General features: G+C 36.9%; 1 protein-coding gene and 1 long non-coding RNA gene across 16 annotated transcripts in view; one reads left to right on the top strand and one right to left on the bottom strand.

The window, feature by feature from the left end:
- Nucleotides 1-13,577, top strand: part of NLGN1 (neuroligin 1) — a 424,671-nt gene that overhangs the window by 300,997 nt on the left and 110,097 nt on the right. The window lies entirely within an intron of this gene.
- The window catches only part of LOC121470435 (uncharacterized), a 105,659-nt gene that overhangs the window by 57,854 nt on the left and 34,228 nt on the right, over nucleotides 1-13,577 (bottom strand). The window contains exon 2 of the long non-coding RNA XR_005981373.2: nucleotides 1-13,577. This exon is cut by the window's left edge and continues 57,854 nt beyond it; it is cut by the window's right edge and continues 21,603 nt beyond it. This is a non-coding gene — a long non-coding RNA (uncharacterized lncRNA).

The following is a 13,577-nucleotide window of genomic DNA, read 5'->3' as shown; positions in this document are numbered from 1 at the left end:
AGCTCTGTCCGAGGCTGTCTGGAGAGAAGTGGAGGAGAGGCTGCTCAAGAAAAACTCTCATCCTAAATATCAGGAATTTCTTTCCGATGTAGTGTCCTCAAAATCAAAGGGATGAGGAATAGGATTGCAGCCCTGTAGAATTTGCCCATCAGAATGTTTGTATGATACTCATGATAAGAAATCTTAAACTTGTGACTCCTGGTTAAAGTTTAATGAGGATACAACATTTCACATGGAAACTCGAACTGTTGTCTAGCACCCCTCAGGAAGGTGTACCTTAGGACAGGAATAGAATACCTTCTTCCCAATTGCAGAGGAGCTCTTTACAGGAGAATTGAGTGACAGGGCAAGGGGTAGTGGGTTCAAACTGAAAGGGGGCAAGTTTGGATCAGAAATTTGGGAAAATACCTTCCCCGTGACCGTGGTGAGACACTGGCACGGGTTGCCCAGAGATGATGTGGATGACCCATCCCTGAAGTGTTCAAGGACAAGTTGGAGCAACCTGGTCTAGTAAAAGGTGTCCCTGTCCATGGCAAGGATTGAGAACTATACAATCTTTAATATCCCTTCCAACCCAGGCCATTCTGTGATTATATGATTTGTTTTCCTGTTTGCGTTCAGGAACACACATAATCACAGGATATGATTCTATGCAGGTGCTTTTATTGAAGAGCTCTGGGAATCAGGGGTACAGACCCAAATCTGACTCCCACATGGCTTTCTAGCTGAACGTATTTTATATTCTATTCATTATAAAACTTACATAATAATTATTAAACTTATATTGTTCTATTGTATACATTGATATTATTCAAGCATGAATTTCTTGTGATCTTTCTCAAGCCCCTGACCACAGTTTCTCATGATTATTCTTACAATTAAACAGTAATTATATTTAATTACTAAAAAATCGTTGCCTCTAACAATTATATCATTTATCATATACTAGTTACACAGGTGCAGTTCTAGCAAGTACAAGATCTATACTTTCCCAGGGTATTTTTCCAGGGCCTACAAAGCCTAACTTTCTTTCTAACTCCCCAGATCCCCATGATTTGAAAATCCTTTTACTATCATTCCCACAAATCTACTTGTCTGTAGCAGATCTGAATGGCCCCCTATTTGCTGGTCCCAGGACTGGATGGGAATATTAAAGAAAGCTAATTTTCCAAAAGGAACCACTGTTACTTTGGCAACTACCAAACCTCTCAATGCCCAGCATGGCTTGGATATCAACGAGCTGCAGCATCAGGAGTGTCAGCCCAGGAAGCTGCTCCAGGTGGTGGCACCTCAAATTTTGAGCAGGTCATGGGGATCTGGACCTTTTGACTCTGCTGCCTCTTGGTGACTGCTGTAGAATGTTCTGTGTGACCAGAGGTTCTGAGCTGCCTTGCTGGCCGGGATCCATCCTGTCCTGGAGGACACAGCCACCCCAGTCCCCCCAGCCCAGAGGATCCCACACTGAGGAGAAGTGCACGGCCACCCCGGTGTTCCTCCTGCTCTTGGCTGTGACTACTTGCACAATTCCTGAGATGGTTTTAATGAAGTTTACAGCACATTTTACACAGAGCTTGCTGTAGGTGGCAACGGGAGGATTTGCTGAGCTCACAGGTTTGTGAAGTGTAGCACTGACACAGCTTAAGGCTCCATCAGTTCTAGTTCTGCCATTAAGCATTGCCCCAGTCTGCAAAATGAATATGGATGACATCCGAGAAGGTTATGCTAATTAGTCTGGTTGAAGTCATTCCATGGCTCAGAATGCGTAAATTAATATTTTTAACTCTCATTTTAATGGGAGGAACAATTGAAAGCAGCTCTAAAATCAGAACATTGTAAAAAGCTATTGCTAGCCTGTAAAGGTGGCTCTAGGTGATGATGATGCTAATAAAGAGGGGATAACATGTTTTCCTCAATATCTTTCTCAAAAAATATGCAGATTAAATCTAATACATATATTTCAGGATTTAATTTCTATGCATTTATTCTACTACTCTACAAGTAAATGATTCAAATTTTCTACCATATTTATAAATCACAATGTTATGAGCATTAATTTTTTTTTAAAAACTATTGAGTCTTTTTAATGTTGAAATTAGGTCTTTCAGAGTGATAGGTGCAGACCAAATTAATTTCAAGTTTTCTTTTTCTGTTTCAGTGTAGGTGATCTGCTCGGCTGAGCTGACTCTATCTGCATGTTAGAAACTACCATAATTGTGTTTGCTTCTGAGATATTGATATACCTTGCTTTTTCTGCAGTATCATGTGAAAGACCTAGGTCAACTTTGCTTGCTCCACAGAGATGCTGTTATGTCTTTTGTAGAATGCTATGCTTTTGTGTTTTTGTTAGAGGATTTTGGAATTCCTAGTCATCTCTTCTATCGCTTCTGGGGTGGAAAAAAAAGCCATAAGCCCTCCCCCATCCCACTTGGGAAGCCCCTTAAACACTGAAATTTCCAAGACTGTTCTTAAAGAAAGAAAAATACTTCTCCTTTTACATAAATCTTAAAATTTTGGAGGGCACAGCATTGCTTAAAAGAGTTGAAATGGAACAAAGAGAAGCAGCTTAAATTGAAATTTCCAATTATTGTGTGCAATGCCCCATGATTTCACTCAAAACAGTGAGACCTAAATATGCATCAAGACCCCACTGTCACACACAACCTCGGGTGTAAGACAGCAGGTGTGCCAGGACATATTTGAATATCATTGGAGATGTGTGCAGCACATTTAGACATACTTCTACATTATTTATGAGTGCTGGGACTAATGATGGAACAACTGAAGTTTCATGTAAAGTTCTGGGAAAAGAATTTTGCAATTTATGAATTATTTTGGCCAATCTGTGATACAGCATCATGGCTGAATTGCCACCTAAGGGAGCTCTATTAAGGGTTCAGGTATGTGTGCCTTAACCCACATATCCTTGTGAATTCCCAGAAAGAGGTTTTGAGAAGAATTCAAAATCTTGGTAAGACAAAATGTCGTTTGTATATGACATTATCCAATTATAGCTACAAAAGTGGCTGAGAAGCTGGGCAGGGACTGCTCCAAAGAGCCACAGGAGGGGATCAGTCTGGCAGAGGGGGAAACAGGGGAAGAAGAGTTTAGAACAAGCAATGGACGTCATGAAATCATTATTGTATTTTAAAAGTTCATTGCTGTTTAATCACTTTGCTGTTTAATTTACAGCAGCAGCTGTTGTAAAAACACCAATTAAAGCCCAGTACTCCTGCCAGGGAGTGTCAGGTACCTCTCTGTTCCTCTGAGGATGCCTGTGCCACGCTGCTGCTGCCCAAACCGCTTGCCCTTCTCACACATGTGCTGTAGATAAAGATGGGCACCCTCTAAGGGGTCAGGCAGAGCTCTGACAGAGGTTTTCAGCCTCTGGCACATTGTCCCAAACTGGCTGTGCTGCAGCTTTAAGCTTTGAAGACCTGGCGTGAATTACTTTATAGGAATAGCTGAAAGAATTTTTTTTTTTGGGTTGGATCTCTCAGAGGCAAGCACACATGCCATGCAGGAAGGCTCTTGCTGTCTAAAACAAAGTGATAGCCCCATGTGAACTTAGATTTTTCGGTTTTTTATCTTAGGCTTTTGACATGTTTTGCCCTGGCTTAAAATATTGTTTTAAGGGCAGTGACTATGTGTGTTTTCTGTGTTAATGTTTGTGTTGAAAAATGTCTGTTGAGTTAACAGACAACCTGCATAGGCTGACACACAAGTGTTTACCCCTGTACAAGGCAATCCAGCAAGATTTTTTTTTTAAAGCACAAATTTTCCCAGTTTTGTTTTGGCTTTGGTAAATGGCTTGCTTGCATTGAATTTCTAATTAAGCTTGGGTTTATATTGAGAGATTATTTCCAGTAATGCATCTCAGATAAGCAGGTGACAGCAAACCACAGACAAATCTATCATGAATTCTGGCATTATCAATCACTTCTAGCTAATGCCAAAATCTCCAAAGACAAGCATTTAACTCTATTCAATGTGTTACTCTATGTCAATTGTTAAGAGTTTTTTTAATTATCTCAGATGTGTCATGCTCCACTTTAGAATTCTCTAGTGTTTCCACTGATAAATGCTGAGGCATAACTGTCATTTGCATGAACAGAAGCTGTAATTATAAATGTACTTATGGTCTGTGCTGAAGTCAGGAATGCAAAGAAGGGTATTTGCTAATGTAGAAATATAAATAATGGTTACTAATGTTCACTGTTTAGAATGGAAATTATATTTCTAATCATTTGAGATACATTTCGTGTTTTCTTAAAATAGTATTAGGAGTCTTGATTTCTAATATTTTGTATTTTTCAGTTGGTGATCATATAAATAGTTTTGGCAAGAGCTGTGTGTCCATTTATGAAATTACAAAAGAAGTGTGAGAATTAACTTGGCAAATTTAAGGTTTAAGGTTGATGAAGACCATTTCAGAGGCATCTGTACCTCATTAGAACTGTATCCTCATTTTTTTTTTATCATCTTTGGATGAACACATAGTTTAGGAAGGATTCTGTTGCTCTCAAAACACGAAGCAGTTTTGGGCCTAATCAAAAGTTGCTGTTTGCTGGCAGGGAGGCACTGGGTTTCTGCTCAGTTTATATTCACTTGGAAAGGAAATATTTAAATGCTTCTCAGCTACCAGAGCACAGAGGCACCTGAGCTGTCTCCTCTGCCCCTGCCCAAAGAGCAGCTGTGCTGTGATGCTGCCCCAGAGGAAGGTGTGGGGCTGCATTTTGCTGGCATTATTCAAGGGATTTACCAGACTGGAGCAGCCCTTTAGCTGCTCCAGGGCTACAGAAACACCCCCAGGTCACATAGACTCAAAAGTGCATCTCTTTCTTAATTGCTGGAGAAGTAGGAGTGCTGATGGTTCTGTTCATGATCCAGAAAGATACAAAACCCAAGATATTTACCAAAACTTTGAAATACAATTTCTATGTCTTCCCTCACAATCATCTCATTAATGTCCTTTCACTGAAGACAGATCATTCCATATAACTTCTAATTAATACTAGCAAGATAAGATGATTTTCCAATGAAAAATATTTTGTTTGAGTTAAATTTGATTAAATGAATGGTGACACTATTTGTTTGATGAGTTTTATTTTTAGCATTAATTTATATTATCTTGTTCTATATCAACTGTGCTTTGGCAGTATATGAGTTTGTCATCTCTGCATCTCAGCAGATGCATTTAGGGGGCTCCTTTTTAAAATCTTTGATTTCTTAGATGTAGTAGATGAACAGTAATGAAATAGTTTCAGTGTCTTACACATAGGATCTATTTTATGGCCAGTAATTTAGACTCTGTAGACTAAAACTCGGTATGTTACTATAAAAAAAGACAAACCAAAAGGGATTTTTAAAGTTTTTAAGTAATTACAGTAAAAAATGTCATGTAAAATTTTTTTAACATATTTTAGCAAAAATTATTCACCGGCATTTTTTAAAGTTAGTTAAAAATTGCTTTTTAATGACAGTCAATGTCATTTAAATTGCTTCAAATACTGCGTACAGAATTTGTTCACTTTTTCTGGGATTATCTCACCCAACCACTTAGCACATATTTATTAACTATAAATTTATCTTCGCATAGATTCTATATTAGACATGCTATTCATAAACAGAGGAGATTGAGGGTCATTTTAGTTAGGAATAAGGAACTGAATTCCCAAAATAAAAAGTACTGCCAGAATCCTATTTCCAGCTCCTTGCAAACTTTGCCTGAGAAGTTGTTGCTAAGGAACACCATGAAGTGTGCAGCTGCTCCAGAGCAGCTCCTCCTTCACCCTTCCTGGCATCTTCAAAATATAAAAGAAGATTCTGGGTTTTACCAATATTTTTAATAGCTGCCTCTGTCCTTACTGGCTTTTTAAAGGAATGGACATTAAATTCTGGATGTTGTACAGATGAATGAATTACAGCCCCTTTGGAAACACAGGGGGTTGTATTGTCACTTTTGTTTAAAAATCAGGTTTTGTGACTCAGATTGTTGGAACAATTCCTCTGAACCAAAAAAAAATTACATTTCCAGCTTTCAAAATCCATTCTTATTGGTTTGATGCAAGAGCTGGAAGAACAATTGATTGACACCAAGATCGGTAGGCAAAGATTGAGCTAATAGAATCAGATTAATGGGAACATATGGTAATTACAACTGTGAAAAAACAACTTAGAATTTATAATGTTGCCTTGGGGCACATAATCAGATGTGTTATCAATGAATAATTAGAGTTGATAAAAATCATCTGGTACGTATACGATTGCTGTGCATAGTTACAGATGTGTGTTAAATGAAAGATTTATTGGAAGTTTCCTGCCTAAAATATGCGTGACGTGTAAACACATTGTTTGTGATAACAAAAAAATCAAATCAATTCCTGCAGAATGCTTCATGGCAGAAGATCAAAGTTTATGTATGCTTGTCATTAATATTCCATAAAAGATTAATTTCATGCCATTTATTGCATCATATTAGTAATTTTCCCTAATTTGTGTGTTAAATGAATATTCCTGTAACAGCTGGCAAAATACTGGTTTGTTAAAAATGGAAGTAAAATAAAATATCTTTATGGATGTGAAAACCTCTGCATTTTGCAACAGATTAAAATGACAAAATAGAGATGGGAAATACCTACCACATAAAATGACAAAAGCAGTTCCTGAGGAAAAGTGATTCTGAAGAGCCAATGTTTTGGGAAGTTCAGATCTCTTTACCTCCAGTGTCTCCATTCCTTCATTATAAAGTAGAGGTTCACAACCCATTCAGAAGTGCAGTGGAAGACATACAGAATTGTGTGTGTGTATATTCATACAAAGACAGCTTTACCCTGAATTGGTGAGAAAGAAAATCTAGGGAAAAGGGACACAATGAAAATAACTACAGAGTTCCCCATTTTAACACCAGATAAATTGCTGTTAGTTATTCTCCAAATTTATTTAGGAAAAAATGGTCATTTATTTGTTTTCTTTTGATGTTTCTTTGACTGGAAAGCAAAAAATAACTTGTCTTAGGTATCCCTGTGCAAAAAGATGGTATTGAGTATTTGTGCAAGGGCTATCCATATGAAAGTTTAGGACTGAGGTGTTGTTTGAGTTTGCTATATATATAGACTCAGGTGTTGAGTAAGGTACTGTAGCTAAACTCCTGAGAAATTCTTTTACTGAAGTGAGCAATAATGGCTTTAATGTCATTACTGTGATGCAGCTGGGACTGGAACTGGACTCCTGCAGCTTTCAGAAAGAGATGCAAATAATCCTAAGCCTACCTTCAGCATCATTTAGAGTCCCATTATCTTAAGGAATACGAGTCTTTAGCTGCCAAATATATCTTAGCCTTTAATTATATGCAAAATTCTGGGAATGTGAGACCCAGAATTCAGTCCTGCAAGACTGCTGCACCTCTGGTTTTTGTAATTTTGTCTTAGGACTTTGTCAGCACCAAGTCCTGAAGCTTGAATCCTCCCCTGCCAGGCTCTGGATGTTCTCTGGCATGGCAATGTCACTGTCCCATCACAGGACTATCCTGCAGCAGTTACTGAAATTTTATTGGCCTGAAGTGATCAAGTAGAAAGATGCAGAATTCAAGGATATACAAACAGAATCAGGGATAGTTCCTGTATGAAATCTCCTAAATTTTCAAGTGAAAATGAACAGTCATAGGAAAAAGAGAAAAAAAAAAAAAGGAGGAAACGTTGAATTTAAAAATCAACTGAACTCATGCTCTTCTTGTAACTCAACACAGTCCTGTTTTCCTGTGAGGGTGTGCACAAATTCTGGTAGTGGATCTCATTTATCAGAGTCAAATGGGTTTTAGTATAGGGATCACCAAAATTAAAATTGACTTGAATAAACAACTGTGCTATTTAGAGCTGTCCACTGCCTTGCATTAAACACATAGTTTCTTTTATTTTAAAATTTAAGATCTCAACAAGGTGAAACACACAAGTCCTTCATTTTTCATGCTCCCATCATATCTTCCTGCTGTAAATTTAATTCTGTTCTCAGAGTCTGCATTGAAACGTGTCTGGAAAAAAATATTCCTTGAGACAGTTGAAAACCCTTTTTTGTTTCTACCTGTTTTGATATCCACATAAAAAAAAAAAAAAAAAGAAATTTTTTGCTTCCATAGAAATTTGAATTCTACCTTTAATAAAAATTTTTGTGATGTTCAAAATCCTATGATATTCTTGGTGATAATGTGGTTGTTTACTCCATTGGCTACTTGGTTAAGCCTCATTTTAATCATAGTTACAGCGATATTCACCTCTTCAAAATAATATCATTATGATTTAAACCAGGAATTAGTAAACAACTCACAGCTGTTGTGCAAAATGTTTGTATAATAATGCATATTCATGACTATTTCATACAATAATGCTTATTAATCTGATTTTTTGCAGAGAAACAACTAAATGATACTTTATAACTTGGTGTTTGGCAAATACTGCAGTTTGTTTTTCATGGCTGGTGTCAGTGATGCATGAATCTCCCTACATTCATTTCGTCACTAAACATCACAAAAAGCAGCTTTGCAGAATCTTTAAATATTATCGAGGCAAATGTTTGTTTTTTTTTTTTATTTTGTGCCTGGTATGGAAGGGCTAAGGAACTAGGGTGACAAACAGCAGGTATGGGTCCCCCCATTTCTCTTCCCAAACATAGCAGAAGCTCCCAGATGATTCCCATGGAAATATTTCTTGGTTTCAAACAGTGGAGATGCCAGTAGTTGGAAGCAATCTATTCTTAGAGCCATACCATGAAACAGATTTTCTTTCCTAATGTATAAATTTAAAGATGCAACCTCACCCATCCTCTTTTGAGGAGCTTACACCAGATATGCAAATCTAAATAATTATTTTGTACCAAAATTTCATCTCTACTGTTTAAACCGTCTGTGGCTTGCCTCATGTCTGTGAAAGAGATGGAATTTTTTGTTCCCCTTTCATATTTTCAGCCACATTTTGCAAATTTAGATGTTGGTACTCTGGGTCCTCTTGGTGTGATCCCATGTTAACAATAAATATTTTGGAGTCTGTTTGCTTAGAGGATGTTTTCCAAACCTGTGGCTGAATTTTGCCTTCTGAGGAGTGCTCGAGTTGGGTTGCGTGGGCTGTATTGCAGCAATGGAATCAATGGGATGGAAACCTCTGCTTGCTTTTCCTACAGCCTTAGCCATATAACCCATAATGATATCATTTTGTCTGATACACCTGAGGTATATTGCACTTCTGATTCATTGTAGTTCTGACACTTGGGGACTTTATTGCAACAATGGAGGCTCAAATAACCCTTTGGTATCTTGCGTGTGTGCAGGTGGTTATTTTTGCTGAAAGTGTACAAATTTATGGCTTGTCCTGGAATTACATTCTGCTGGTTCTTTCTCTGAGACTTAAACTGTATTTCTTCATCTTGGTTCTGAAAGTGTAAAGTGTGATTGAGAGAAAATAATTTCCGAAGTCAGAATGTGAAATTAAAACTTCCCTTCTCACCTGCAAGGTATGATTGACTTTTGAATTGAAATAGCCTTGCTCAATGTCCTCTTTCAAGTGCTCATAGGTAGTTTTATAATTTTGATTACTTGAAAATCAATAAAGTGAAGCAGCCTAAAGTCAATGGTTCTTGTGTTCTGTTCTTTCTTGAAAAAGAAAAAAGTTTAGGTTTACTGAGCACTTGGTAACTTTACCTTTCTTCCACAAGTTCCCAGAGGATGTGAATGCAATTAGGTTCTCACAGTGTGTTTTCTCTCAAGTGGCAGCTGAGAAATATTTAGAATCCTCAACTTAAAAGAATTGTTGATATGGCATAAAGTTATACAGCTGAGATGATGAGTTTTATTTTATTTTTCCAGGGCAGGTTGATGTGAACACCAGCACCTTTAAGATTTTTTTTCACTGCTGTATCAGCCTTGAGGGGGAAGAGGACCATTATATAAATTAATTTAATTTAGGTATAACTAGATTTTGTGGGGTGGTCAATAAGCAAAAGCTGTTATGCAGATCATGAAGCCTTATTTGATAACTTGTTTTAGTACTAATTTCATTTAGGGCAACTCCAGTGAACTTTAAAAGGAAGAAAGCTTTTGCTTAAGATGTTTCTGCTTAATGTTCACCTAACTAGCAGAACTAAGGATCCTATCCTAGAAGGAATCAGATTTTTTTTTTTAATCACAATAATTTGAAAGAAGTATTTTGCATTTAATGCTGAGGATATAGGTCAGGCTTCATTGAAGTCTATAAAATTCTATACATTTTCAATGGTTATAGAAGAAAAGGAACTTCAGCTTGTTAGGTTTATATAAAAGCGCCTAAAAGTGGTAAGCAAGCAGAAAGGAGGAGTAATATGCCTAAACTGGAGCATCATTTAGGTTTGTTAAGAAGTTTTTGGGCACCATGAGCTCTCAAGTGGGGTCACCATATGGATTTTACATCCTATACCTCTGAACAGCACAAGGCAAATCCCTACCCAGCTAGCTCTGTTTACTGATTTGGGTTTGCAGGCTGGCACAAATTCAAATCTGAATAAGAAAGTCCTTTCATGACTGCTTTTATGCTCCTGATGCACTCCAGGGTGTGTTGTGTTGATACATAACAGCTCCTGATGGCACTCCTGTAGAATTTTTCAGTTGCTTTTTTAGTGTAATAGTTTGTTTGTTAGAGCAGCCTGTAGGTTCCCCAGTTTGTTTGTGGTTTATGTGACTTAGATGGTGGCCTCTTGTCCCTTATTCCAGCTGTAAAGAACAGGATTTTATCTATACCATGTAGAGAGAGAAACTGTCTAGTCTTTGGTAGTGTCTCTGTTGTGGAACAAATGAATTGCTCTCATCTAGGTATTAACCAACTCATTTTGTTGGAATTTGAAATGAGGGGGACTCACAGAACTTTGGGCCTGTAAGCCAAAGCTTAGAATTAAACACAGGACTTTATTTATAACCTTGGAAAAGACTTCCAAATTTAGGTGCTAGAAAGAAGAATGTGGATTTATAGTTTAAAGCAGAGACATATTCAGCTAGGTAGAAGAAAGTTTGGAGTTTTAATGTACAATACTTTAAGTTTGTGTGTCATAGCATAATTAGCCAAGAAAGCTTACACCGTAGCATGAGTCCATAAGACGAAATATTTAAGGATTGTGTCAAAAACATAAATATCTTTATTGGCAGTGTTTTATTAGTTAAAAAAATCTTTTAAAAGGTCTCGTAACTAGAAGTCTTGTGACGTACTGAGCCATGTAGTGAAGATGTGAGCTGAACTCACTCTTCCTGCCTATGTAGAAGATAAGAAAAATAAATCACATCATCTAAAGCAACTCAGAAATCCCATCTCCAACTCATTCAAAACTCCTTCACAGATCCTCACACCATTTAAGCATTAGCTGATGGGTTTTGGTGCAGGATTTGTTTTACTCAGCTTTGTTAACCTCTCCTGTAGCTCTGTGTGCAGCCATACACACACGGGCTTCCATCAGGTCTAGGAAGGGTGTGTGTCCTTGTCAAGTGCTTAACAAGATTTTATTTTTCACTTTACTGATGGAAGTGTTATGAATTTGGGATTGGATCCAAAAGTTACTAGTCAAGATCCTTCATGTTATAGTTTTTCAATAATTTCTAGCATTGCTCTTCTCTTTTGCCTTAATTTTCCTATCTAAAAGATTGGAAACTCTAAATGAAATTATGTGCCATTTTTGCCCCCTGAATTTTAATTGAAATATCTAACAAATTTGTAATCATAACATTCCACCCGAAGTAATGCAAGGCAGTGTTATAAGAGAGAAAAATTGTGCTTTGTTTCTGGTGTTTGATAATCCTTATGAAAACTCACCAACAAGACTGGTGAATATAGACTGGAATTAGAGAGCCTAGGATTGCTTACAATTGAAGAACATAAACTATTAAACTTTTTTCTTCTTTCTGTCAACCCATTAAAGCTGGCAAGGTCAATGAAATTTATTCATGTTTCCATCCTTGAAAAATTTGTACACAGTACAATGAGTCCATTTAGTAATTGAATAGCCAAACTATGCACATTATTGCTTATACTCTTACTTCATAAACTCTCCTTTCCATTTTCATAATTACTTCTTTTTCAGCTCTCCTTTTGCCTTCCAGTTTTCTAGTCTCTTCCTTGTATATACATAGCTGGAAATAAGTGCATTCTTTGTGTTGTAGTTATGCTGCTGCTCTGTAAAGAGGGAATAATACTTTTAATGTATCATGTGCTGCTGCATTTTTCCAGCAATCATTTGGAAAGGAAAAATTCTCATCTGTAGTTACAGAGTATCATTATGGACAGTTTGGACTTGCAGTATGTATCTTTCTCCCTAGTGAAAAAAGTGTCTTGTCTGATTTTTCTATGCTTTTTTTTTTTTTTTTTCCCAAAAGTGATGCAATTACAATGAATAATTGTAAAGCTTAATAGAGCAAGAGACTCTCCAGGCTCAATGGATTAATAGTCCTTTTCTTTTTTGTTGGGTTTTTATTTTTAATATGTAACATCTTACAGCTGCTTTTGGTAGCTTTTGATGTCACCAAGGAAAACTCAACATTTTTATGATGTGTGACCTATATACGGTGAAAAGGTGACAAAAGGTGGAAAGCTTGAATTCTGTGACAGCTGTACCTTAAAGATCCAATGAAAAAATCCCATAAAAAGTGTTTATGGGTCGTTAGCCATTTTGAAACTTAATCAAATATTAAAACAACAAAAAAAAAAGCCCCAAAAATATTTATATTTTCATATAAAACTTCAAGCAATTATGCCCCACATATATGTACTGTCTACAGTATCACTGCAACAAAGTCCAAAGTATCAGGGTCATCAGCACCACCCCTTAGAGAAGCCAGTCTATCACATATAAACCTATTATTCTTTAAGTATATTCTTTGGCTTGTGTAGCATTTTTCTGAAGTCTGTTGTAGTATCTTTTGGTCAGTAGATGGTGCAGCAGGTTACAAACATGTTGATTTTCCTATGTGACATAATTTTGACCTGTACTTGACTCAATAATGTAAAGTTATTTTTATGACATGTTTAATTTATATTTTTTAATTCAGATTAAATTCCTTAGGCTTTAAGTGTGATAAGTTATTTTAAAAATTCATAAATAATGCCTAAGCATTGGACATAAATTAGCAAATTCACAGCATCCTAAGAAAATGTGGATGAAGTGAATGGGAATGTCCAGTAAAGTGGATAGATGCAACTTTACTGATATACAGAAAATGGATTTGTTAAATTTCTCTAGAGAGCCATTTGTCTGGAAGAAACTCAGACTGGAAACCATTGCTACTGGCATGAATTGTATCAAGCTCTTCAGGGAGTTCTACCAAAATGGCTTCGGTTTATTTCCTGCTATATGCACAGCCCTGTCAGTCACATAAACCGGTGAGCCTTGGAAGGAAAGGAAGTTGGCTCATCTCTTACCTAGCACCCACCCAAGCCATCCTATGATTCCGTGCTGGAGCACTGCAGTGAGATGCTGCTGCTTGATTGAATCTTAAATTACACGAAAAGGCCCTTATGGTGTACTCAAGCATGAACTCAAGAACGTGCAAGTCAGTTTGGTGTTTAAGAATCAAACAC

Source organism: Taeniopygia guttata, chromosome 9, assembly GCF_048771995.1.
Source record: "Taeniopygia guttata chromosome 9, bTaeGut7.mat, whole genome shotgun sequence".
Lineage (NCBI taxonomy): Eukaryota > Metazoa > Chordata > Aves > Passeriformes > Estrildidae > Taeniopygia > Taeniopygia guttata.
This window is presented reverse-complemented; position numbering and strand designations above follow the sequence as displayed.